We start from the raw sequence: 26,524 nt of genomic DNA on the forward strand, positions 1-26,524 counted from the left end.
AGAGTTATTGGGAGACATATTAGTGATACTACTGCCTGTGTTTGAAAGGTTAACCAAGCTGCTGTAAGAATTTTGTTCTGTACTGTTGACTATAAAATTTAAATTACTGAAAAAACCTTGTTTCAAACTGAGCTTTCTAACGTACAATTTTAAGTCAAGTACTACATCTGTAATACTGGCATGTTGTGCTGGAATGAAATGGAATCCTTTTTCTAAGACTGAAATAACATTTGCATCTAACAGTTTGCTGTACAAATTATATATAGCAGTGGTGTTTCGAATAGCTGTCTGTACATAATCTAAACTCTCCTCCTTCCTCTTGCATGACTGCTGTTCCTCTCTCTTCCTCTTCCTTTCACTCTCCCTTTCCCTGAAGTGTGTGCACTACTGGATAACAAATTGTTGTTGCCAATAGCATTTGCTAAACACAAGTCAGCAGAAAAACTATCTGCTTGTGGAGGTGGGGGGAGGAGAGTGAGATAGCATGAACAGGAGGAACTGACATTATTTCAGATGGTGGAATTTTTACTAACCTTGGATAGACCAGAAGAATCCTTTTCCTTGAAAATGGTAGAAACATGAGTGATGGCATCTGTAGAGTGAGGAGATCTAACTTGGGCTGATGTCACTTTAGAATTATTAACCAGTGTGTTGTGATTGCAAGGCCCTAATGTAGTTTTAGTGGTAGGATGCGCTGTATTTTGATTGTGATGCCCAGATGAGATATTTTTATTGAGCTACCCAGATGATACATTTTTATTATAATGGTTATTAAAGTTAGGTGGTAAGTAGGCAGTATTATTTTGATATTGATGCCAATCTCTCAGCATTTTCTCCTTTTCTAGGACAATGGTGGCAACATAGCATGAAATTTTAGAATCAAGTGTTATCCAGTCATTTTTCCTTGTTTGAAGTGAGGATGAGAAATGATGCTATCATTTAAATGTTTAATCACCAAGTAACTGTAACCTGGAATGATTATTATAGCAATAACCCATGCCTAGGTGTGGGTAATGCTGGATTTACCCACGGTTGGTGTGGTTTGGTCACGAGGGCGAAGCCTGAGTGACCAAACAAAGCCAACCATGGGTAAATCCAGCATTACCCACACCCAGAAGTGGGTTATTGCTATTATACAATGACATTATTTAAGAAAATAAATAATTACTTTTCTTAAATAATGGCATTGTATAATGCCTCCTTGCTGCCCTTCCACAGATGTCTGGTATTCTGCGGCAGTTCTGATGTACTGCACATGCATATGCTTATGCAGTACATCAGAGCTGTGAGCAAAAGCAATGGAGAAAGCAAGATCTCCGTTGCTTTTTACAAACTGTTTCACTATGTTAAATGTGTTTAATGGAGCCATTGCTTTTTTAAAAGCTGTCTCGCTATGTTAAACCCATTTAACATAGCGAAACAGTTTGTAAAAAGAAACTGTTTCGCTATATTAAATGGGTTTAACATAGCGAGACAGCTTTTAAAAAAGCAACGGAGACGTTGCTTTTTTTAAAACTGTCTCGCTATGTTAAACCCATTTAACATAGCGAAACAGTTTGTAAAAAACAACGGAGAAAGCAAGATCTCCATTGCTTTTTATACTGTCTCGCTATGTTAAACGAGTTTAACATAGCGAGACAGCATTAAAAAAAGCAACGGAGAATCTCCGTTGCTTTTTTTAATGCTGTCTCGCTATGCTAAACTCATTTAACATAGTGAAACAGTGTGAAGCAACGGAGATCTTGCGTTCTCCGTTGCTGTAAAAAACAAAAAAAAAAAGAGTTATAGTAATGGAAAAAGTCAGGACTTTTTCCATTACTATAACTCTGATTTACAACGTGCACGCTGACCAATCGGCATGCACGTTTTCTGACTATTAATGGAGGGTCGTTGTATAATGTCAATTAACACCTTAAGAACATTTAAACCTGCATCATTAAAGATTTGTCAAATAGTCTTAAACACCTCACTGTTAGAATCAATTCCATTAGGAATTTTATAACAGTATAATCCTTGGGGGACAATCTCACAAGTAATGCATTTGGACAAGTAAAAGTTTTTATATTCTGTGTTCTTGTATGAACTCAGCAGTTTGTCTAACTTACAGATCATATATGTGAAGTTTCCTGGTGATGAACCTTCAGAGTTTGTCCCATTAAACAAATCACTGTTTCCATATTCAGATAGGCAGTCCCCAAATGGATTTTTGTGTTTAGGCACCAAACCACCATCACAGTAGTTGCTGAGGACCATTGCAAAGGGCTTCCAGATTCAGAAACACGAATTGTAGATAAACGAGAGCTCACAAAACCATTCAGTAAAGCTTGAGTTTTAACTACTGACTCATTCAAAGATTGAATTAAAGTAGAGAGATCAGTAGAGATATTATAAACCAATAGATCCAGTAAATCTTGGGCGTCATCACTAAAATCAGTTATGTTCTTCTCTTTACTGGCAAAGATAGACTACACTACACAGTATGATAAAACTATTCAAGAGGTACTACTAAATACTACATAAAATAAAAAATCTCTAATGAAGGAAAGAAAAAGAACTAGAAAACAAATTTCTGATTTGAGCACTTTATTTATCAAACTTCATCAGAAATCTTTCAGTATTCAAATGAGTGAGAGAAAATTCAAAAGTAAACTGCCTAAAATAGAAGAGAGAAAGCTCCTTCCACAATGTGGATGTCATGATCTATCTATTCCATTTGAGTAAGCATTTTTTTATTTAAATTACCATTCAGTCTAGGGGATGTGTCAGCATGCAGCCTGACATGCCACTGCAGTTTCTTAACCTCAAACAAGTTATTACTGCCACCAAAAGGCACAATAACTTTTTCAAGAACAGAAAAAATAAAACATGAAAATTGGGTACAAACAGAGCTATGCTTGGCTAAAGTGTTTTTAAAGTCTGAGATTCTAATAGCTCTGCAAAGTTCATTTATTCTGTCACTAAGCTTACAAATAGTCTTACCAATGTAGAACAATCCACAGTATAAGCAAATTGCAATAAAAACAATGCAAGTGGAAGCACAATTGAATGCTTCTTTAAACATTAGGGTAAAATTCTGTGCTGACAGAAAGAACTGATCTCTCCGACTAAAATGTTTTTACAGCAAATACAATGACCACATGAGAACATGCCTGGATTGTTAGGAATTGACAAATTGTACCATTTTCTCAGATTAAAATAATGATTTAAAAGACATGCCCCAGGATTTAATAAAAACGGTGTAGGCACCATGTAGAGCCTACACAGAATGTTACCATGTCCATGTATATGGTTCATCCTCAGCAGCTCGCCATGCATATTAATGATGGTGTGTTGCCAAAGGACAGCCAAGGAACATGGTTTTTGAATCAGTGCAGGGAGTGGCATAGTGATAACTGTGCCGACAGAAGAGTAACAGACCCCCTGAACTGCCCTACTGTTTCATTTTTATGTATTTTATTATATAAAAAAGCATGTTTGTGCTGCACGGTGTGGAGTGCAGCAATGCTAAATGGTGCCCACAGATATGACAGCAGACGTCTGCAGACATCTAAAAATGGAAACCAGATGTAATTAATTATTTATTTAAATGTGATGTTTAAGCGTATCTAAGAGTGTTTGTGAGGCGCAGAGCGGAGCTCAGCACTGCTTATAAGTAGTTCACTGGTATATGTGAAGGTATACCAGATTTCTTAATGTCCATTGAGCTAAATGGGTAGAGTGACAGCTTCATGTGCAGTAGGTCCAGGGTTTGAATATAGGGAAGGGAATTAAGTATTACATTTTAATATACAAATTTCCAGACTACTTTAAAATATGGCTCCTCTGGGATCTGTTAAGCTCTGCTGAGATCAGCTAAGACCTGTTAAGTGCTGCATAAACATAACGGCTGCCAATGTTTATGAGATGCTGGGGTCTGCTTGGCTGGTTTGGGTGCTGCTACGCTCTGCTAAGACACCTGTTCTGCAAGTTTTTGTGCTTCTCAACACAGCTGAGCTAGTTTATGAGGTGCTACGTGATGTGGCACTTTTTTGGTTGTTGTCCAATGATGTGTAAGGATGGAAAAACAGTCTATATTAAACCCAAAAGGCAGGAATACAGCAGAATCCATTTTGTGTTCTTTCTCTGATGGGTGCTATAGTTGGTGTTGGTGAAGGCACTTGCTTTTGGGTGCAGCATTGCGGCATTCTGGATTCCAGGGTCATGGTTGGACTCTTAGTTAAAAACCATGATGACCAGCTGCTGCAAGGAGGTTTCTAGGGCTCAGAGTGTAAGGCAGAGGTCTTGGACCAGCTGGCCAAAGAACTCACCAGTGTTACTGGTATCCCCTGCAGAGGTGAGCAGTGTCATCACCACCATGACAACCTGAAAAGATGAATGGCGGAGCTCTTGACCACCTGAGTCCAAGAAGCTCAAGCATGGAATGCCCAACAAGCATGAAAGTAATTTTACCTCTGTTTCACCAATATTGAATCTGAATGTCTTTAAAACAGGTATGCATAACGGTTCATAGGTTCATAGGTTCATTGGTTCATAGGTTGGTACTAGGCTATCAGCCCTAGGGCCTATACAAGCCTAGCCATAACAATTCCCTGGCTATTTCTTCCCACATTATTTACTTTCCTGGACCCCTGTCTAGCAGGGCGACTGACGTGATCCCTGGGGTGAATTTCCTTTCTCCCATCCAATCGTCAAGGTTACTCTTGAAGAGGTCCAAAGAGGCACTCTGCTTGACATGTATGGGCAATCTATTCCAGAGTCTGGGGAGTCCCTGGGTCAGGAACCTATCCCTCCAGCATGTTTTGTTTATTGTGATGACAAGGTTTAGATCCCTGGAGCGTGTAGCTCTGAGGGATTGGGATTTCTTTAAGTGTAGCATGTCCAACAGCTCTGGGTTTGACATGGCCTTGTATGTTAAGCAGAGATCACCTCTGTGTAGGCGATATGTGACAGAGTATAGCTGGAGTTTTTTAAGGCGGTCAGCGTAGGGCATCTGCTTTAGGCCTGTGATTCTTTTAGTCAGGTATTTCTGAGGCCTTTCCAGTTGTTGCAGATGTCTTGAGAGGTACATACCAAATGGGGCGTTGTATTCTATAATGGGTCTAATGAGGGATGAGTACAGTGGGACAATGACCTCCTTTTTTCTGGATGAAAAGCCCTTCGTGATGAGGTGTGCCACATAGAAGGATTTCCTGACTGTTATGGCGATGTGGTTATCGAAGGTGAGACCACTGTCCACCTGTGTCCCTAAGTCTCTTATCACACTTTCTGTGTTTAGTGTACTGCCACCTATATGGTAATTCATGGATACATGTTTTTCCCAAAGGGGATAACAATACATTTCTTGGCATTGAGCTTGAGCCCATGGCTCTGGCACCAAGCATCTGTTTCTGTAAGGCCCTTTTGTAGAGTATCCACATCATTTGGGGATTCAATAATGGCTCCCAGTTTTCAGTCATCTGCAAACTTTGTTAGCCAGAGTCCCTTAGTGTTGACCTGTACTTCAGAGAAGTAGATGCCAAACAAGAGCGCCCCAGGACTGAACCCTGAGGTACTCCACTTGTCACTTGTCTGGAGCTGGATTTGGAGTCTGCTACTTTTACAGTGTGGGTTCTATCAGTAAGCCATTTAGCAACCCATTGGGTGACATAGGGATTAATGCCCAACTTAGTAAGTTTATCTATGAATCCAGAGTGGGGGATGGTGTCAAAGGCCTTGGCAAGGTCTAAATAGGCTGTGTGGACCACCTTACCCTTGTCCATGGCTCTGGAGACTGATTCAAAGAAGTCAATCAGGTTCAGGAGACAAGATCGGCCCTTCACAAACCCAAACTGGGTGGGGTCCAGTGTTTGAAGGTTGCCAATGTCTTTGTTTATAAGTTCCATGATAATACGCTCCATGGCCTTGCAGATAAGGCTTGTCAGACTGATGGGACGGTAGTTTCCGGGATCCAAGGTGGATCCCCCCTTGTGGATTGAGATAACTGTAGCTCTGCGCCACTCAGTGGGCACGAAACCTGAGGTGAGGCTATGATTAAACATGACACTTAGGTGAGGTGCCAGTTCATATTGTAGTTCATGTAGTACACAGCCCGGGATGTCATCTGGTCCCATGGATGCTGTATTCTTGGCTTTAGAGAGTGCGCTTTGTACCTGTGTGGCCGTTATTACTGGAATTTGGCAATCTTCTGGTATTGATATGGGCCATTTAGGGGGTGAGAGGGGGGTGAAGTTGGCACTGAATCGATCTGCCAGGATATTGGCAATATCCTTCGGATCAGTATATTTAATGCCATTCTGTTTTAGCTCAGAGCAGATATGAGCATTGCCATTTAGATTCTTGACATAGTTATAGAATGCTTTGTGGTTGTCTTTGGAATCTTTGGCAATTTTATTTTCGTAACTAGCTTTGGAGGATTTTATGAGGCATCTCAGTTTCTTATTGAGGCTAGTAAGGGAGTTTTTTGCATCCTGGGATTTTCCTCTTTTCTGCAAAAGTTTTTTCCTTTTGTTTAAAGTTTGTTAATGGCAGGGGACCACCAGATTGGCTTCCTTTTTTTGGATGAGTGCATTTTGGTTCTATTTGGGATGGCACGATTCATGCATGAGTGGATGTGCTCGTACAGTGCCTTAGTGTAGGATTCAGCAGTTGAACTTTCAGTTCCCGTCTGCATGGGTGTCATGAAGTTTGTCACTTCTGACTTGTGTAGCATGAAGTTGGCTTTGGAGAAGTTTTTTATGGTGGTTTCTTTACTGGGGGGTGGGGGTGGGATGTGGATGTTAAGGGTGATTAGCTTATGGTCAGACCTGACTAACGAGGGGGTGACCATATGTATGGAGCATTGATTTCCCATGTTGGTAATGACCAGGTCTAGGATATTGGAGCCCCTGGTGGGACTATGGATTAGTTGATCCAGGGCGTTGGAATTTATGAATTCCAAGAACCATTGCGCAGTTTTTCCAGTTAATGGCAGGGTAGTTAAAATCACCCAGTATTAGGGTGTTTGGTTCTATCTTAATATTTTCCAGTATGTTTAGAAAGGTGTAGTGAGAATCTTGGGGTATGGTGGGGGATCTGTAGCAAGCTACAATTTGGATTGCAGTCTTACCTAGTGTTAGTAGCACTTGGTGTGTTTCTCTCTCAACAGCTGCAGGAGAGAGGGCTCGCAATGTCAAGTTGCATGCTGGGAGCCTAGCCAGGTTGCACTGTGAATGTGGTGAGTACCGATGTATTATGCTAACTATAGTGAAAAAAGCAAGAAAAGGTAAAGCATTACCAGCATGTATATACAATAAAGTCTGTAGTGCAATAAATGTGGAATTAGAGCTGTATTGCAAGAAGTGAATAATGCCAACTGTAGTGCAATAAAGACATGAAACAATATCAGTACCTGCATTAAAGTATATACAATAAAGTCTGTAGTGCAATAAGTGTGGAATTGGATCTGTACTGCAAGAAATAAGTAATGACAGCTGTTGTGCAATAAAACATGAAACAATATCAGTAACTACATTAAAGTATATAAAATAAAGTATGCAGTGCAATAAATGTGGAATTAGAGCTGTATTGCAAGAAATAAGTAATGCCAACTGTTGTGCAATAAAACATGAAACAATACCAATAACACCAAGGAAAATAGTGTACATCAGGATTGTCTAGTTTTAACCATTGCAGTAGAGCTGTATACATTCAGGCTGTAAGGTAAGGTGCTGCAGTCAAATATAACACTGTAATAGCTGTAGAATGCAAATCTGATGACTGCCACTTGTATTGTTTAACTCCTGCAGTACAGTTCAAGGTTGTCTCTAGGCCAATACTGTTCACATAATGTTCACTCACAAACATCAGGTAATCAAAGTATATGGGTGAGGTAGCCCACTCTATGAACTGATATTATTTGTTGACTTTACAGATATTTCAACCCACTTACAATAAATTGTGTACACTGTTTATACTGATATATAGCACACCTACTATCTGTGTTATGCTTGTATTTCATGCACGTATGTTCTAATGTCACTGTAGTCTAGTATAGCACTGTAGTAGTACTGCAAGGTCATATTTTGGCTCCAGATAAGCTCTAGGCAAATATCAATCAATCAGTTATCACCAGTGACTCAGTAGCTCAGTTTTTAAATCATCTGTATATAGTACATTTTGCCACACAGACAAAAGGCTGAACAAGGTTCAAATCCAGAACTATGTAGCACTAAATATTACAGTAGCAGTCACGTAATGCTCACAAATTCTCTCTCCACAGGAACTACAGGTAAATGGGTGAGGTAGCCCATATTATGAGAATATAATTGTGCATTTAGATTTCACAGACTGTTAAAATCAATAGTAAGAGTGTGAAAAATCAACAATGTGTAGTCCGACATAATATTTGTAATCCTGGTATGGCTATATGCCTGGAGTGCCTGTTAAAAGTCGCTGCAGTCAGTTAATGCATTTCATGCAGATCTCCCCCTGCAGTCACTGCTATTTGGTTCTAATCCCATGCCTGCCTACCAAGACATGACTGCTGTTTAGTGTCTGTACTGTGCACATAGATATCTCTCAAATGTCATGGTTTCATGTTATGCAATTAATAGTGCGTAGTCCACCAGTTACAGGAATACCATGGCAATGAGTTCCTAGATTGTAAAGTATCATCATTTCAGCCCACAGAACACCTTGGTAGTTCTATAGGTCCACTTGATATGTAAGTGTTCTGTGTAGGTGTGTACCCACAGTTGTTACTGTTTGGCCCATAATGTCCCATGCAAATATCTTGAGAAGTATGTATGTACTATATCAGCTACAGGAGACATGTACTCACTTTACACATAAAGGAAATACAGACCTGTAGACTAGATAGTAGTACTGTTGTCAAGGACATAACTGCAATGTTACTAACAGACTGATTTTCTCTCTCTCTCCTTACCCTTTATCTTCATTTATTTATTACTGTTATTCATTGATTATGGTTTACTATTAACATATGCTGTTACATTAACTGTTTTTTGGGGCATGTGTTTTATTATTGTTATGTATTATAATGGATGCATATTAACATATCTTGTTAAATTACCTATTTTGTTAGCCTCATGCTGAAACTGTTACTGGCATGCTATTATACTGATTGCTCTGTTATTTATTGTCGTGTTTCATGTAATATGCATTGATATTTAATTGTGTTATTTCCAATGTTCTGCCATGCTGTTATTACTAACAATGTTTTATTAATAATTAACCTATACTTATTGCTATACATCCATTACCACAGCATGTCAGGGTAGGCCAGTTCATGGTAATCCGCCTACCTTGCCTCAACTGGCTGTGGCACTGGGTCCTAGCCCATTTGGGACTCAGGCCATTGATGCATCCTCTGCTACCCCTGCACTACATGCAGTGTTGGGTGGAACTGCTTCAGGGGACATGGCCTGGCCTCCCCCAGGACCTGTGGTGGAGGGGCTGCAGTCACCCAGGATCAACTGCCAGTTATGGTGTACAGGATTGTTCACCAGACTTATGAACGTCACCTCTACCAGATTGAGAGACCACTGGTGGGGCATGTACTCCCTAGCTCTGAGACTTCAGCACAGCCACCCTTGGGGCAGGGAAAGAACAGTGTTGACTGTCCCATGGGTGGGGATGTGAGTCACACTGCTGTCATCTGGAGGCATGTACGAGTTTGATTCCACAGTACCCTCCCCATCCAAGGTGTTTACCCCCTTGTGTGTCACCTACCATCCCTTTCTGCTGTCTTGTCTGTCTGACAATGCATCCTCTCCTACCCAGCTTACCTCCCCACATGTACCTATGTCCCTTCCCTTACATTCCACTCTCACCTTAAAAAAAAAATCGGCACCTCTCCCTAAAAAAAAAAAATATCGCCCCATACATAGCTCTCCGTGGGGGTGGCCATGGTGGTGCAGCGGTTAGAGTTGCCGCCTTACAGCAAGAGGTTCTTTGGTTTGATTCTCAGCTAGGGTGCCTTCTGTGTGGAGTCTGCATGTCCTCCCTGTGGTCGCGTGGGTTTCCTCCGGGTGCTCCGGTTTCCTCCCACATCCCAAAGACATGCTGTAGGTGGATTGGACACTCTAAATTGGCCCTAGGTGTGAGTGTGTGCATGTGTGTGTCTTCTGTGGAAGGTTGGGCGCTGGGCTGGCAACCCAACACTGTAAAACTCCACTGCTAATCATGAGCGGACAGGTGATCCGCTGTGGCGACCCCTAACCGGGAAAAAGCCGAAAGAAGAAGAAGACATAGCTCTCCGTGTCTCACAAGCATCTACTGGACACTACTAATAGTCTAATTGGCTTGACAACACAATTATGTTGTCCTCACCCCTCTCTCTGGGGTTTGAGAGCTCAAATTCATTTACAAAATCTGTCAAAATGCTCAGTTGTTGCTGTACAAGATATGGATAGCTATGGTTCTTTCCTACATCCTTCCTGCACATCCCTAACTGCCTTTCACTATGTTTTTCCCCCTGCTTACCCACATTTTACCACTTTTCTATCACCTCCTTTTTGTTTTCTTTATATTTTTTAGTGCAGATTTGCACGAATCTAAGAAAAGCGGCACAGAGTGGCACGCCACTCCACTTTGCTTAGCTAAGCTTAAATGAGCTTTAATGATTAAACGTGTTTATTACATTGTTAGACACATGTACAAAACAAACACCTTTGCCAAGTTTCAAACCTGGGCCCCGGTCAGCTACAACCCACTACATTAACCCACCACACCACACAGATGTGAATTAAAATAGCTATTTCCAGCAAAACATATTGATTGCCACTTAGTCATTAGGCATGTCACTGAAACAAAAACTAATGGGAAATTCAGGAGTGTACCTTGGACTCTGGTGCAATAATACACCAGTAGACAGCCAAAGATATAATAATGGATGTAAGTTAGGCTTGTGATAGCAGATATATGTGCACTTTAAGCAGCAACTTGTGAAAGACACCTGCTAAGGCAGCAATGGCAAAGTACATGTACAACTAGGTCCCTGGTACAGAAATACAGCCATATAAAGCCATGCACATACTGATGGATGCAGAAATGTTTGTCACAGCCTGTATATGTGCACATATATCTTGCAAATATACATGCTTTTGCAGTGCCATAGTAGGGCAGTCTGTTAAATGCCTTGGATGCAGTATGTTTTGCCACACAAGTCATGGGTTCAAATCCAGTTTTGTGTTGCAGTTCAATTACATTATTGTGAAGATGGTAAGTAATAACTGAGGCATGCAATACTAATCTGCACAGGTTACTGCTAGTTAATGAACTCCTGCCCAATTTTGCAAGTCAGAGGCCTGCAGGTAGGGACACACTGCACATATCTGTATAGCCTAACTATATTTTGCATGTTACTCTGTTATTGGCACAGTTGCATAACAGATGTACCTTAATCACATGCTTCGATTGGGCTGTACAGGGTACCCTTATCCTGGTCCTGCAATAATGACAGGGCTGCTGCAGCTGCCACAGTTACACATACAGTTTGCTATCCTCAAAAGTGTCCACACTCCCACCTTTGTACACTAGGCTGCAGCATACACTGATGTATGTAAAGGTAGCTGCTACAGACCTACCATACCTCCCAACCCCCCCTAGAACAAGGGATCCAGACACAGCCAGATGTAACGGGGAGGGGCTAAGGCCCACAGATAGGGGCATGTGTAACAGTTTGCCCCTACAAAGATAGTAGGTTGATAAAATAACAGCTATTGCATTAGCATGTATATTCTAATGGGTATGAAATCTGACAATCAAGTGTGTCTCTTTCCTGACTTGACCTCAGCCCACAATGTTTGCCAGTGAACTTCCAGATAACCACAATGTCATGGGACACTAACCACACATATGAGGCAAAACTGTAGACATACTACATACATCTCTACAATTGACAGTTATGGTACCTACTCTCTGTGATGCTATACTCTCCACACCTCAGTAATGCCCATCTTAACAACTAATAAAGGGGCCCAGGTCTACATGAAGGCCTTATATATTACACTGCGGTGGCATGGCATTGAGCAATGATAGAGCAACTCAGCTGATTTGTCTGCAATTAACAATTCTAAACCACAGAGTGGTGGAGAGGTAATTACCTGCTACTGAGCAGTACCTTGAAAAGGCAAGCAGCTGCTTATGGGGAACAGGTCTATATGAGACTTAACTCACATGGAGACCATATTTCTAAAAGATTACCAGAAGCAAAGTTCAAAAAAGAAGTATTGCCCTCCACCAGGTATGTAATAGAGTGCTCCATCTAACAGGATGCAGATGAGAGGATGGAAGTATGGGGAATAGAGATTACAACAGTAAGCCTGTCTTAGATCTTTGGTAATGACATGTCATTCTTACTCTGGCTGTCCTATCTACAGCCATGCCTCTCAACTGCCCCTAATTTTCAATCACATCTTATCTCTGTCTTTGCCAATCCCTCCTGCAATGGTTGGCTGTTGTAGGAAAGCTAGTGGATTACACATAGTGCATTGTGACAATGAGTAAGGCTGTACACTCCTGTAACATCAAACGATGTATTGTAATTCACCTCCCTCATTCAGTCAAGGTCTCAAATACATAGTTCTAAAATTTTAAAAGTGTCCCTGAATGTCCCTGATATACTCTGGCTAAGTCCCTGGTTCTGTTAACATATGTCCCTGTTTTGTTGACAGCTATGCCTAACATACCTGTCAAACTCTTACAGCATGAAAGCAAGATGAAGCCATAATTTATGGGGGGAACCAAGGCCCAAACTCAGCAACAGTGTTTAAATATTTGTCAGAGATCCACAAGCTTGTGTGAAAATGACCAAAATTATGAGGCAAACATCCTGACATTCTGCAAACATCTGTATAGTTGAGAGATACATTATTTTATGTCATTGTGGCACACTGGTATTGCTGGACTGTCCACATGTAGTTGTTTTAATAACACTGTTAATTGTCTGGCAATGGCCATACGACATATCAGTGGAAGTTTGCCCATAGGGGGCACACCACAGTAGACTGCAGTGCTGGATGTTGGAACATACAGCAGAATCTGTCACAGCACACAGTGACATACCCCAGTATTTCTGCTATCTTGGTGGTATCCACACATGTAGAGTGTTGCCAGACTGTGGGGTATAATGTGTGAGGGAGCAGTGGATAGTGCAGACCATTATGTGTGTGCTGGATCTGTACATAGTGGATGTTCATGTATCTGGTCCTGTAATGTGTTCCCCTTTTGTTGTCTTTCAGGAACCATGTACCACAGAAGACATGTCCCCTTTTCAGAGGTGGAGAATGACAATAGTGGATGGACTGAGACAGCACCTTAAGATCTTGTTGTCTAGGGGGAGGCATGATTGGGAGCAGCAGGCAGCATTGTGGGCAGACCTTGTGTGGGATGTCAATCAGATTGGCCAACAGGACAGGGCCTATGAGCAGGTCTGACACCGGGGCCACAGGCATGCTGACTGCTGCATGCCAAAGGGCAGCTGCTGTTGCCAGCAATCATGCAGCCACCAGTGGAGGGCCTGTGGCAGAACAACCAGTCTCAGCCACTGAGGAATTCCTGGCAAACATAGGAACACGTGACAGATCCCAGGCATCCATCACACCATACATTGTGGAAGTGGGTGCCACATTGTCCACAGTAGGGGAGCACCCAGGTAAGCCTACTGTGTTCACCAGTGTAATACTGTAGTAGTCATTGTGACAAGCTGTACATAGGTGTTAGTTTTAGCTGCTTTGTGGGAAGAGTTAGGGTTTATGCTCAGTTGCGCACACATACTCAGTATGTTAGCAACACAGCCAGTATCACAGTAGCTACTGTACATGTGGATATATGCACATATTACCTTGCAGTGCTGCAACCTTTAATTGTGCTGACAATACCTCTCCCTCACCTCTTCATAGGTCTATCAGGTGTGGCCCAAGTCTATGGTCCTGTATCTGGTAAGTGTGATACCGCTTTTTACGAATCATATATACCTTATGAAAGTTATGGGCTGCCATACTGCCTTATGTGCAAGTGCTGTGTTTAGCCAGAGTTAATATTTCTATGTTCCATTCTGGAACAGTTAACTATGGTTCATAGACTGGTTAGTCACAGGTGTGTATTTGAACAACCATCAACACATCTGCACTTATAGGTATGAGTGGCTACATAGCCTGGTATATATGAGGCAATTACTCCAAGATGCCTGTTCAAACACAAACGGGAGATGCTACATACCTGAGGCAGTGACACTTGTACTGGCATATCATTCTCAAGACAGGTGTGCTGGGTTGTAAGTGTAAGTTATAGCACATATAGTGTCATATTGCATATCTTACAGGCAGATTGAACTGACAACTTTGCCTAGATATGTCTGAAGTGCATGTTATAAAGGGCTTGACTTGTCTTTGCATGTTAGTGTGAGGTTGTCTGTTGTGCATCGGAGCAGAGATGAAAAGATGTGAGACTTCATCTAGTTGTGGATCCTCATTTCTATGAGTCTGTGTGGATTACCATACATAAAAGTGCAGGTAGTAATGTACTGCTTTTGTCTTGGTTTTCACAGGTGACCAGGGGGGTTGGAGTCTGTCCCCCTCACAACCTGATGTCAGTGTTTCATCGGACACTGATGATGATGGTGGCCATAGTGAGGCACAGGTTGGGTTGTTGGGGGTTGAATCTGTCTCAGAGGTTAATATCCCTCTTCTGCCCCCATTGTCACCCCACACAGTCAGTATGCCCACACATACCCCAGTCCCCATAGGCCACAGATATTGGACAGTCAGAGGGTGGCAATATTGAACAGGACAGTGTGGCAACTATGGCATCAGTGAGTGTAGATACTGGCCATATCCAGAGAACTGGCAAGGTCTCACACAGGCAGATTGACAGGGGTGCTCATAGGAGGACTGCTGTCCTTCCACCACCTGTTGCAGGTCTCACATCATGAGTCACTTGACACATGTTTCCGGCTGTCATGGAGGTACAGGCATGTTCTGAAAAGCAACACCAGACAGATGCTTAGGGTTATGGACACAGCTCAGTCTGGCATCCGTGACCATCTCCACTGCATTGGGGACACCCTGGATTGGTTCACTGATGCAGTGGACAGATGATGGGCTGAGACAGTGCCTATCTTGGACCGCACATTTTCTGTACTGGAACATCTGGTTGAAGTTGGAGCATCAGACATGTGGATGTAGGTCAGCAACACCATCTGCTGAGAGTCCATGTGGCCATGCAAAGTCAAACTCCCATAGTGGCAGTACCTCCAGTGCTACAGAGGGAAGTGTGCTGTCCACACCACACCACAATGTGGAAGGCCATGTGCACATGGTCCTGGGTGGTGCTGTGGAGGACACAGTCCATCCCAGCATTTTGCAGTCAATGTCAGGTACTAGCATTGCATCTGACCTTGGGCATGGTGGTGCCAGTAGTGGCCGGAGACAGTGAACTATCCACTCTACCATATACGGTCCACAGCTGTCCATCATACACGTGTAGAGCTAGCACTGGACTTGACTGTGTACATGCACACACTCAAACACCACAGTCACATGCAGGTTACCTATAGGCACACATGGCACTTCTCCATGGCCCTGAAACCCGCACCCCTTCCTGACTCACACACATGCTGTCAACTGTTTGGCACAGCCTAGGCCTCCAGCACACCCACACAACAACCTGTGCATGTGATGATACCTGTGCCACATCCCTGCCATCTATGCAGGGAAATGCTACTGTGTGTCTGATGCACGGGATGTCTATATCACTTGACATGTACTTGTGTAGTGCAGTATTGCTTTGCCATGCCACTTGTGGGCCACAACAGATACTGTATGCTGGCATGTGTCATGCCTACACATCACCCTTTGTGTATCTTTGTTGCATGATGTTGGACTAGCAGTAGTATTGCAGAATGACAGTTGTCATGGGCCTGTTTATGTACTGTTCCAGGAGTCTGAGGGGATACACTATGGAAAGATGGTGGCAATACAGTGTCACAGTTTGGCATGGCAGCACAGCAGAAATATGACATCAGCAATGTATGGTGGTATATGTGTATGGCTCCCTAGATGCATATGTGTAGAACAGTCTATCAGGGACAGTGGGGCAGTCAGCATATTCATGCATTTATACTTTGGGATAAGAACTGCTACCCTTGCTATGTGTCACCTGGGTTATCTGCACTTACAAGTCTAGAAGGTGTGGTGAAGTTGTTGACATGTCTACAAATATCCTGTGTCCATGTCAGACAGGTGGCAGACATCAGTTATGATTATGTATTAGAGGATAATTAAGGGCCAATAGCTAGTCACAGGGTCAAAAAGTGCAAACCATTGCATGGGGATAGCCTATAAGACCATGTCTGTAGCACTGCTCAGGGATATATTTATACACACACAGAAACAGAATTGGCTGACATGAGATATGGAGTATATCTGATATTCGACTATCACCCAGTGCTCTTAAGGCAGATGACATCAGCAAACCTTGTAGAGGAGGGCAATGTAGAGGCCAACAGCTAGTCACAGGGCCATAAAATGCATACCCGTTGCACAGAGAGAGCCCATACGGGCTTGTCTGTAGTGCTGCATGGGGATATATTTATACAGACACACAGTTTGTTGATGGGAGATTAGAACCCCTATCTAGCTACTATTACACACTACAGCTCACAGTGCTTATCACATGTACCATAGGTTACATCGGTTGTATATGTGATTGCAGGCAAAGTACTTGTGGAGTATGCAAAGTAGTCTTGTGTTGGAGAACATGTGTGGCCTGCAGAATGATATTGCTTGGTACTGTTACTGTATCTAGTGTCCTAGGAGTGGGATACCTGTTATTATCCCTGCTATGTGTATACAGTTACCAGTATGGCCATATGTGGCTGGTTCCAGTTAGATAGGCAAATGTGGCCATGGACAATATGGCATCTCCAAGGCATGCATTGAAACCATTGTATATTACAACACCTGCTCACTTGTGTCTGTCTACAAGGAGATATTCTGCAGGCACAGAGGTCAGTGGGTGCATGGATTATATACTGTTGCAGCCTTGGTCTGGTTCCTTTGGATATCTTCTGTGATGTGTACGTGCAAATAACCTCAGCATTCTGAGGGTATGTGGGGGGATTCTTACACCCCCCCACACACATGCATATATATAAACATATATTAAACATGTATAACAGGGATGTCTCTTTAAATGCTGCTGTGTGTGTACATTATGTAACTGTGTTAGGCAGATATAGGTGGAGAGTGTATGCATCATTGTAATTTATATAGTGATAAATATATCAGTGTCATATGTATACGTGATACAAACTGATAGATACACTAATCATGTGTGAGGGGAAGAAGGACAGACAAATATGTATACATAGCTGTCTGTATGTACAGACATATTTCCACATAGCAGGCCTTTGTGAGTAAGAGGCAACAGATGTGCACTCAAGTTAGCTAGGTGTAGGAACATGCCCTGTGGGACTGTCAGTACTTACAAGGTGACTCCGGGCCACAGCTACCTGTACTCCAGTCCATGATTTTGTGTTCTGCAGACATTGGTTGATGCACCTGTTTCCACAGCACAGCACTTCACATAAATTTCCAAGGTTTTCCCTGGCTGTGTGCTTTACTTAATATGGGACTGGGGTACATAATGTAACACCACAGACAGTGTGAAAGTCTGTGTATCTCTGACTGTACATATTTTTGCAGAATGTCCAGGATTTTGCCCCATATGTCTGGTCTGTTCCTCATACATTTGTGGTGTTCAGATATAATATTGTATAATGCAATCAATGAATTGTATTAACTATTGACATATTTAAGTTATGATCTTTAAAATCTGCAGCTATTCTGTTCTGTTGTAACCTGCTTTTATACTAGTCACCTTCTAGGTTAATCAGAGCATGTGTAATGTCTGTCTGTAGTTTCAGCCCTTTGCCCCCCATTCTCTCTTACTTTGTCCAGCTGTCTTGCAGTAACAGATTAAAGGGTATGACAGTCTCTGGGAATACCACTATACTCACATGCAAAAGATGTGGATGCTACCAGATTCAAACCATCAACAGCATCTCTCATGCTAATGTCCCTAACTCAGTAAGCCACACCATACATCACCCAAAGAGGTGTCATTCCTCACATAATCAACAGCATACAGGCATACATTATAATCCCTGTGTTATGTGTCACATACAATGTGTGACCAGGTAATTGGCTAGTCTGCTGATATATCAATTCAGACTTACTGTTACAGCAGTTGTATGGGTACACTGGTGTGTTGGGGTGGGGAAGAACAGCACATCATCTGCTGGCATAGACAGTAGTGCAAATATCATGTGACCTCACTGTTTAACATCTGCCTTGACTGCTGTAGTGAATATTCCAACCATGGAGCCTAGTGAATATTACTGGACACACTATTGGTCTGGGTATCTGTAGTCCCATGTGGATGTTATATCTCTCCAAATAGCCTACTATATTCCCTTGCATACATGCAGCGGGTCCATACATATGATAGCATATTATAGTACTCCTTACAAGTGGTGTGTAGGGGTCTATATTATAACCTTGAATGATTAAAAGAGCGAACTCTGTTTAATTGACCCCTGAAAATCAAAAGCAGTAAATCCCAAACACACAGAACAGCGATTTTTTCCCAAGGGAAAAAAATGTCTGCTCCGCACAAAAAAAAAAAAAAAATACAAATACAAAATAAAGTAGGGGACTTCACCCACCACCCCCCCTACTTAAATATACCAACTCTGCTACCGAGATTGCACCACAGTGTAGGAAATGGCAAAGTCCCAAAAATGGCCCAGTGATTTTTTTTCCCTGGCAAAAAAAAATTGCTGTTCTGTGTGTTCAGGATTTAGTGCTTTCGATTTTAATGGGTCGATTAAAGAGAGTTCACTCTTCTAATTGTTCGAGTTTATAATATAGCTCCATTTGTAGGTGAGTGACTTACCTTGCAAATGCCGCAGTTGACAGAACTGTGGTTCAGGATGGCTGACTCTGTCTGATGCATGCAGTACACAGCCAATATATGGTTAGGTACAGGTTGTGTGGGTTTCCTGGCATCATTTTTACTATATATATATATATATATATATATATATATATATATATATATATATATATATGAGTGAGAATAAGGTGTCAGTCCCTAGGGCCCTAGGTTGTTAGTGCATGTGCTATGCATTGTCTCTTGGCCAAGGCCAGGGCATACTGGGCACACCTACATTGGCCTACAGGGATATCCTCAGGGAGTTCTCATCCAAGTCCCCCTGTGGATGTGGCTGTGGGACCTAGCCACTGGTGGGGGGCTGTGTATACCTCCCCTTTGCTGATCCTGCTGCAGCTGCTTCTGCAAGATAATGTTGCGTAGCACGACACAAACTGTGAACATCTGTGCACATGTGGCTGGAGAGTACTGCGGGGCTCCACAAGATATATCAAGGCACCCGAACTGTGACTTCAGCAGCCCAAACACACATTCTATGATGTTCCTTATTTGTGCATGTACCTCATAATGGAGTTCTTCCATGGGTGTGCATGCATTTCTGATGGGTGTCAGCATGCATGGTTCCATTGTGTAGCCAGCATCCCCCAGTAAATGGCCATGTGGGATGTCCCCTCTAGTAAACTTTTGGTACAGCTGTGATGCATGCCAGATATGGGAGTTGTGATAACTGTTAGAGCTGTCAGTACACACATTCATGATAATGCCCTGGGCATAGCATATGACCTGTCAGTTGATGTAATGGCTCCCCTTGTGGTTGATGTACATTCTGCCCTCCTCACTGGTTGGTGCCTTGATGTGTACATGAGTGAAAGCTATGGCACCCAGTACCTCAGGGTAGTGTGCTACATGGTTGAAGTGTTGCATACTGCTGGCTCTCTCCTCAGGGGTGAGAGGAAAATAAATGTGCTCACTGGCATGTGGTAGCATGGCATCCAGGAACTGGTGGAGTACCCTTGATGCTGATGCCTGCGAAACCCCATCATGTCCCCAGTCGGTCTTTATAATGTACCTGTAGTGAGTACCCTACAAGCTACACATACCTTTGCTTCCACTGGGATGGGTTCCCCTCTGTTGTCTCTGGGTCTGAGTTGAGGTCATCAGAGCTCATTGGTGTTCTTGTAGTATGTCATTGTCCACCGCTATAATCTCCAGCTCATGTAGCTCTTAGGAGGTTACCCTGGGCCTAAACACTCTTCCCCTTCTCAGTCTAGGCCTATTTTCAGCAGCAGCAGCAATAACCTCAGAATCTAGCACACACATATGTAGCAGACCTGCAGCAGCCCTTAGTACTCCTTCAGTTAAAAATCCCAAGTCTGTACTCTTCTGGTGCTGAGTATGGGGGTGAAATTAGATTGTAGGGTGTATGCAACCTTTATAGTGCTTTGATATAGGTACAGCATGTGTGATTGGCTACCTATGATGCATTCCACCTGCCAAGTATATCATTAAGGACTGTTAATGGCACTAGTTTAAGTGAAACAAGGGTTATCAGTAATTAAGATATCATTGCCTTTCTCATCAAATTTTTTTTTGACAGCCTTTCTCACCCAGCACTGTGGTGCGCCACACAAAACATGGGCTGGAAGGTAAACATACTCAGCATTCAGTGCACATGCCCCCACAAAAGGTCATGGTGGCACACTGTGCAAACACACTCAAATACGATGAAACATGTGCCCAAAGGTAAACAAAGCTTAGCAAACACTGTACACACCCCACTGCTCAGCAGAGCACCACACCACACAAACAGCTCCAATGAGCTTTCAAGTCCTCAGACACCCCCTTGATGTCATCTACCTGTTCTCTGGACCTACACAGTTCTACACCTACACAGATATGATCTGTGGACATGGATACCCATTTGTGCTATTCAGTAACCCCAGCTTATTTGCACAGAGATCTATGCACACAATCTGGAAACTACATGGTTCCAGGCTCTTCCATGTTAGCAACAGCTCCATTCCACCATTGTAGATACTCCACACAGGGTCCTACAATACTTTACTGTCACATACTAATAAAGTTTGTTTTTACATTTTTAATTTTTTTAAACATAATGGCATTTTGCACATCGCAGCGTGCCACACAAGCATACCTAAAATATTAAAAAAATAAAATTATTTTAAATTTGTTTCCATATGGTTTTGGACACACGGTGGATAGTTTTGCGCATATATGTGTCTTCCATGCTATTTCTGCCCATCTAGCTGCACTGTTACAGCCCCTGTTGTCTGTTTTACATACTGTATGTGGAATTTTTCCGTGTACACTACGGACACCAACACGGGGTCTGCAGGACTACCTATCTGCTTGCTGGATCTCGCTACCTTCCTCATTTGCATGCAATTCACCTGCTTATTAGGTGATTTGCATGCCACAAATACTTCTGTGTTGGCTCGCCCGTGAGCGCCCCTAAGCTCTGTTTACTGGATTGCACACTAGCTTACTTGAATGTAAGCAGTGTGCCACAATGCCTACACAGAAATAAAGACTGTGTAGGCTTTTTTAAATTCCCCACCATAGTTTTTTTAAAACAAAATGAGGTGGCAGGACCCAAAGTTCTGCAAAGTTCTTGGTTAACATTAATAATTCTCCAGTTATTACTATATTATTCTGATATATTAACTCTAGATATTTATATGCATGCAGTATCTCATGTGTTGCATTAGTAAAACAAAATATGGAGATAATTTGTTTTGTATTATAGATCACGATTTTCACTTTGTAGAATAAAATTTTAAATAATTTCTTAGAAGGATTTTTCCTGCTTGTATAGTTGGACCCCCAGTACCTTTTGACTTAAGACTATGTTCACTCAATCAGCTAGATATGCTAAGGGACATGCATTCCAAATTTTTTTTGTGTTTCTTTTTACTCTAAAGATTTTTTGAATTGCTTCATCTAAACACATTATAAAAACAAGGAGTTAAATGTGCCCATGCCTGACTGTGGGGAAAGGCTTTATATAAAATCCTTTTCCAGAGACTTTTACTGCTACTTAAGTGTTTTCTTGCACAGCTGAAATTATTTTCTAAGTCTTACTGATAATCCTTTTTCTTCATAGTATTCCAAAGATTTGGATGCACAGAATATTGAGGGCTGCCTATGTGTGCACAAAAACCGTTTATACAGTATGACAGATTTTTCTTTTAAAGGTTGAAATAAAGAAATGCATTTGCTTCATTAGTCTCTCTCTCTGTTGTTGTTGTTTGTCTTTCGGATTTTCCCAGTAAGGAGTCGCCACAGCGGAATACCGGTCCGCTAATGATTGGCAGTAGATTTTTTTTACGAAATGCCGAGGTGCCAGCACGACGCCCAACCTTCAATGAAGGCACACCCATTTACTCATGCATGTCTTTCGAACACTACCCAACTGCGGGGAAGACATGCAGACTCCACACAGAAGGCACTCCCAAGCCAAGCTGAGAATCGAACGGGAGAACCTCTTGCTGTGATCTCTCTCTTAAATAATTACGTTATAATCTTGTTATCTTGCTATGAGTATGCTGTTGATTTCTTCCTACATCTTGCTTGATATTAATATCTGAAATACATTTATTGAATGATCTTCAAATGTTACAGGTTGGTATAATGACTAAGTTGTTTACTTCACAGACATAAGGCGCAGGATTTGATTCTCACCTTTGAAAGAGAAATTGGATAGGCTGGTCCACAAGGCCAGCTATCTTACTGGAGCAAGGATTGGCATAATGATTAAGATCTTAACCTCACAGATACAAGGTACATGGTTTTATTCTGACCTCTGGTTATTGACTAGACTTGTAAAAGTCTGCAGAATGATAGTCTAGTATTTAGCTATTAACCTACTAAGACCACAATTGGGCAAGACAGTGTCTGATTCCTTTTTGTCTCCCTTTTTATGTATTGGGTCTATTGATCCACTTTTCTGAGAAGCGAGGAACTTCAGAGTATTTATGAAATATTAAAAGCATTTATGAAAGAAACCTGCACATATTTCTGGAGCTAAATAAAAGATTTTATTCACAAGCTAGTCTGTACTAGAACTTTTGAATATTTTAATTTCTTGATAGACATTCTAATTCTTCTTAGAGAAAAAAATTCCATCACCAATGTATTATCATTTTACCATGATATAGTCCCATCTCTGTATTCCATTGTCCTTGCTTTATGATGTGATACAGTAGTACTGATGCCAGTTACTAGAATATTATACCATCCTCAACACCTTATTGGTTGTTGCCCCTTCTTCAGGAAAACTTCTAAAACATGTAAATTTTCTCTGTTTCAGTGATTCTTTGCACTGAATTCCATTTCTGTTTGAGTTCTGCTAACTTTCAATATTTTATACAGGTCTGTAAAAACTGCAATTAATATGTCTTTGTTAAGAATGACCTCCTTACTAACTATATAGATATTTTTCTTAAATTCTAGTTCACAGGTTTCTACTTATATCTGACTTCTGCTTTTGTCCTGTAGTTAAGCAAAACAGAAAATCATCACTTTCTGTTTTAGTTTCTGCTTTTGAAATGCATTCCATGTTGTTATTATTACTAAAAATTACATGGTCAACAATTGATCTTCCTGTGTTCATAGGCTCATAGGTGTTTACTAGACTAATACTACAAGGGGCTTTTTAAGCCCAGCCATGCATCCCAAATCTCTGACAAGTTCTGATACCCTTGACAAGTCAAAGCAGAGGCTTGGGGAGATGAAACATTTTCAAGCAGGGGCCTGGGAGAGGGACCATTTACAGGTTGCCTGTTTCCATTAGAGACATAGGTGCCAAATTATGGATTAATTTCCTGTTCCCCACCCACTTGTCCAAGTTACACTTGTATTGGGTTAGGGGGAACTCTGCTTCACATGGATGGGGAGCCTGTTCCAGAGATGGGTAGTCTCTGGGATACATAAGTGTATCTCCATCAGGTCCTATTTATATCATAGGCAAGTTTTCCATCTTTAAAATGGGCAATTCTGGTGCTGTTTGTTTCGCGGATATGCAGGAGGTCCATCAGTGTGGGGTCTGACAATGCCTTGTATGCCATGCATAGCTCTCCCCTCAACAGCCTGTAGAAGACAGAATACAGAACAGAGATAGGAACTTGAGGTGGTCTGCATAGGATATGTTACTTACACACATATTCCTTTAGTGAGGAACCTCTGTGGATGTTCCAATTGTTGGACATGCCTGGTTAGATACATACCAAAAGGGGCACTATATTAAAAGATAGGTCAGATGAATGCCAAATACAGTGGAAGAATGACTTATTTGGACCTAGATACCATACGTTTTGTTTGTTAGCTGTGGAACATAGAATGATTTCCTTATTACTGTAGACATGTGATGGTCAAAGACTAGCTTACTGTGTGTGTCCCCAAGTCCCTGACTACTGGGTCAACTCTTAGAGGTGTGTTTCCATACGATAGTTACCAGGGGTGGATGAATTCTGAAGGATACTGTTATACATTTCTTGGCATTTAGTTTTCATCCATAGTTCTGACACCAGTTGTTTGTTTGTCTGTCTGTGTCAGCCCTTCCTGGAGAACATTTGTGTCAGTGTGTGATTTAATGATAGCTCCTAATTTGTGATCATCTGCAAATTAGGTCAGCCAGGGGCCATTGACATTGGCCTTGACTTTAGAGAAGTAAACAAAAAGGAGTGGTCCCAGGATTGATTCCTGAGGGACTCCACTTATGACTAACCTCTATGTAGAGATGGCCTGCCCAATTCTAATTACCTAGGTACTGTCTCTGAGCCAGTTGGCTATCCATGGGGTGACAAAAGGGTTTGTACCTAACCTCTTCAGTTTGTCAAGAATGCCTGAATGAGGTATTGTGCCAACTGGCTTGGCCATGTCACTGTAGACAGATTGAACCATTTTGCTATCATCCATTGTTTTAGTGACCTTCTTAAAGAAGTCCACCAGACTGAGTAGGTATGATCTGCCCTTGGTGAAACCAAACTAGGTTGTGTCCAGTGTCTGGAGGTTTACTATGTCATTATTGATCATTTTCATGATAATTCTTTCCATGGCTTTGCATATGAGACTAGTGGGACTTATAGATCTGTAATTTCTAGGGTCTGTAGATGGTCCACCTTTGTGCAGAGGAATAACTGTTCTCCATTCATGAGGCTCAAAGCCTGTTTGGTGGCTAAAGTTAATTCCAGAAGGCCTTATAGGTCATGTTTCATGCAATTTAGAAGTCATCTTGGGATATTGTTTGGGGTCATTGATGCAATGTTCTTGGGCTTAGAGATAGCATTAATGACCTGTTCCCTAGTGATAGAAGGGGGAGATATATTTGATGGTATTTCCTGAGGGAAGGTTGAGGGGAAGAGAGGGGTAAAGTTGTAGATGAATTGTTGGCCAGTAGGTTTTCTGTATCTTTTGGCTTCACTCTAGTTTTAATTTACCCAAGTCTTTTGGGTTTCTAATACCATGATGGGAATGGACCCCATTTCTAAGTCAAAGTATGATTAAAGTTCATAAAATTAGTATTGTTTCAATCTTTGATGTCAGCCAGAAGTGCTCTTCGCAGCACCCGCAATGTGCCCAGTAATGACTCCTGCAATTTGTATGGAGTTACATGTATTGGTAACATAGCTAAATATGATTGTAGTTTCTTTTTTATAAGATCCATTGCTCCTACTACTATTGGAACTGTCTGATATCTTTCTTCCACATAGCTCCCATTTCTGCCTGCAAATCCTGATATTTTATGACTTTGTGTCTCTTTGTACTCAAGACACTGAAGTCACTTGGTGTAGTAATTTCAATGATCAATGCTACTTTTTATCTTCTTTTCATGGACCACTGAATCTGGTTTTCTCACATCTATCTTTTGAACTGTTGGTAATGGGTGATCCCTTGTGATGTAGACTTCATAGTTTTCTATGATGCTTTGTGGGTCATGTTTCCAATGTTTTTCAGCCACTTCAATACCATAATGTTTGCACAATCTCCAGTTCAACAGTTTTGCCACATTAATATGCCTTTCAGTATACAGTCTTCTGACATTAGTATGTCACAAACAGTAACAAGGTGTGCAACTGTTTCCAATTCTGTTTTACAAAACCTACATTTGTCTGTTTCTCCCACATGTTCAATGGACTTTGTAAACCAACATGCATGAAGCCCACTATCTTGGGCAGCCAATATTAACCTTTCATCTCATGGTTTGAATTTTCCTCTCCTTAACCATTCCTGTGTTCAGTTCTTATCAACATGAGGTTCTTCCAGGAGTTTTCTATACTAGCAACTATATTTATGCATTTCCACATTTCTTGCCTTCTCATCTTATCCTTCACCTTTTGTATTTTGGCAAATTAAGTTGCTGCCTGGTTTTTATCTACTTCTGGTTTAATTTCCATTCCTACTTGATGCCAATATGCTTCTGCTAGACTAAGCAGGGAAGTCATCTTAGATTTATTCTCTGCATGATTCTGAATGTTCACTACATGTTGATCAATGTGTATGTACCTTTAAGAAGCTATCCAATGGCTTGCACAAGTGTATAAATAGTGAG

The sequence above is a fragment of the Protopterus annectens genome, chromosome 7.part0, assembly GCF_019279795.1.
Source record: "Protopterus annectens isolate FY-2018-M chromosome 7.part0, PAN1.0, whole genome shotgun sequence".
NCBI lineage: Eukaryota > Metazoa > Chordata > Ceratodontiformes > Protopteridae > Protopterus > Protopterus annectens.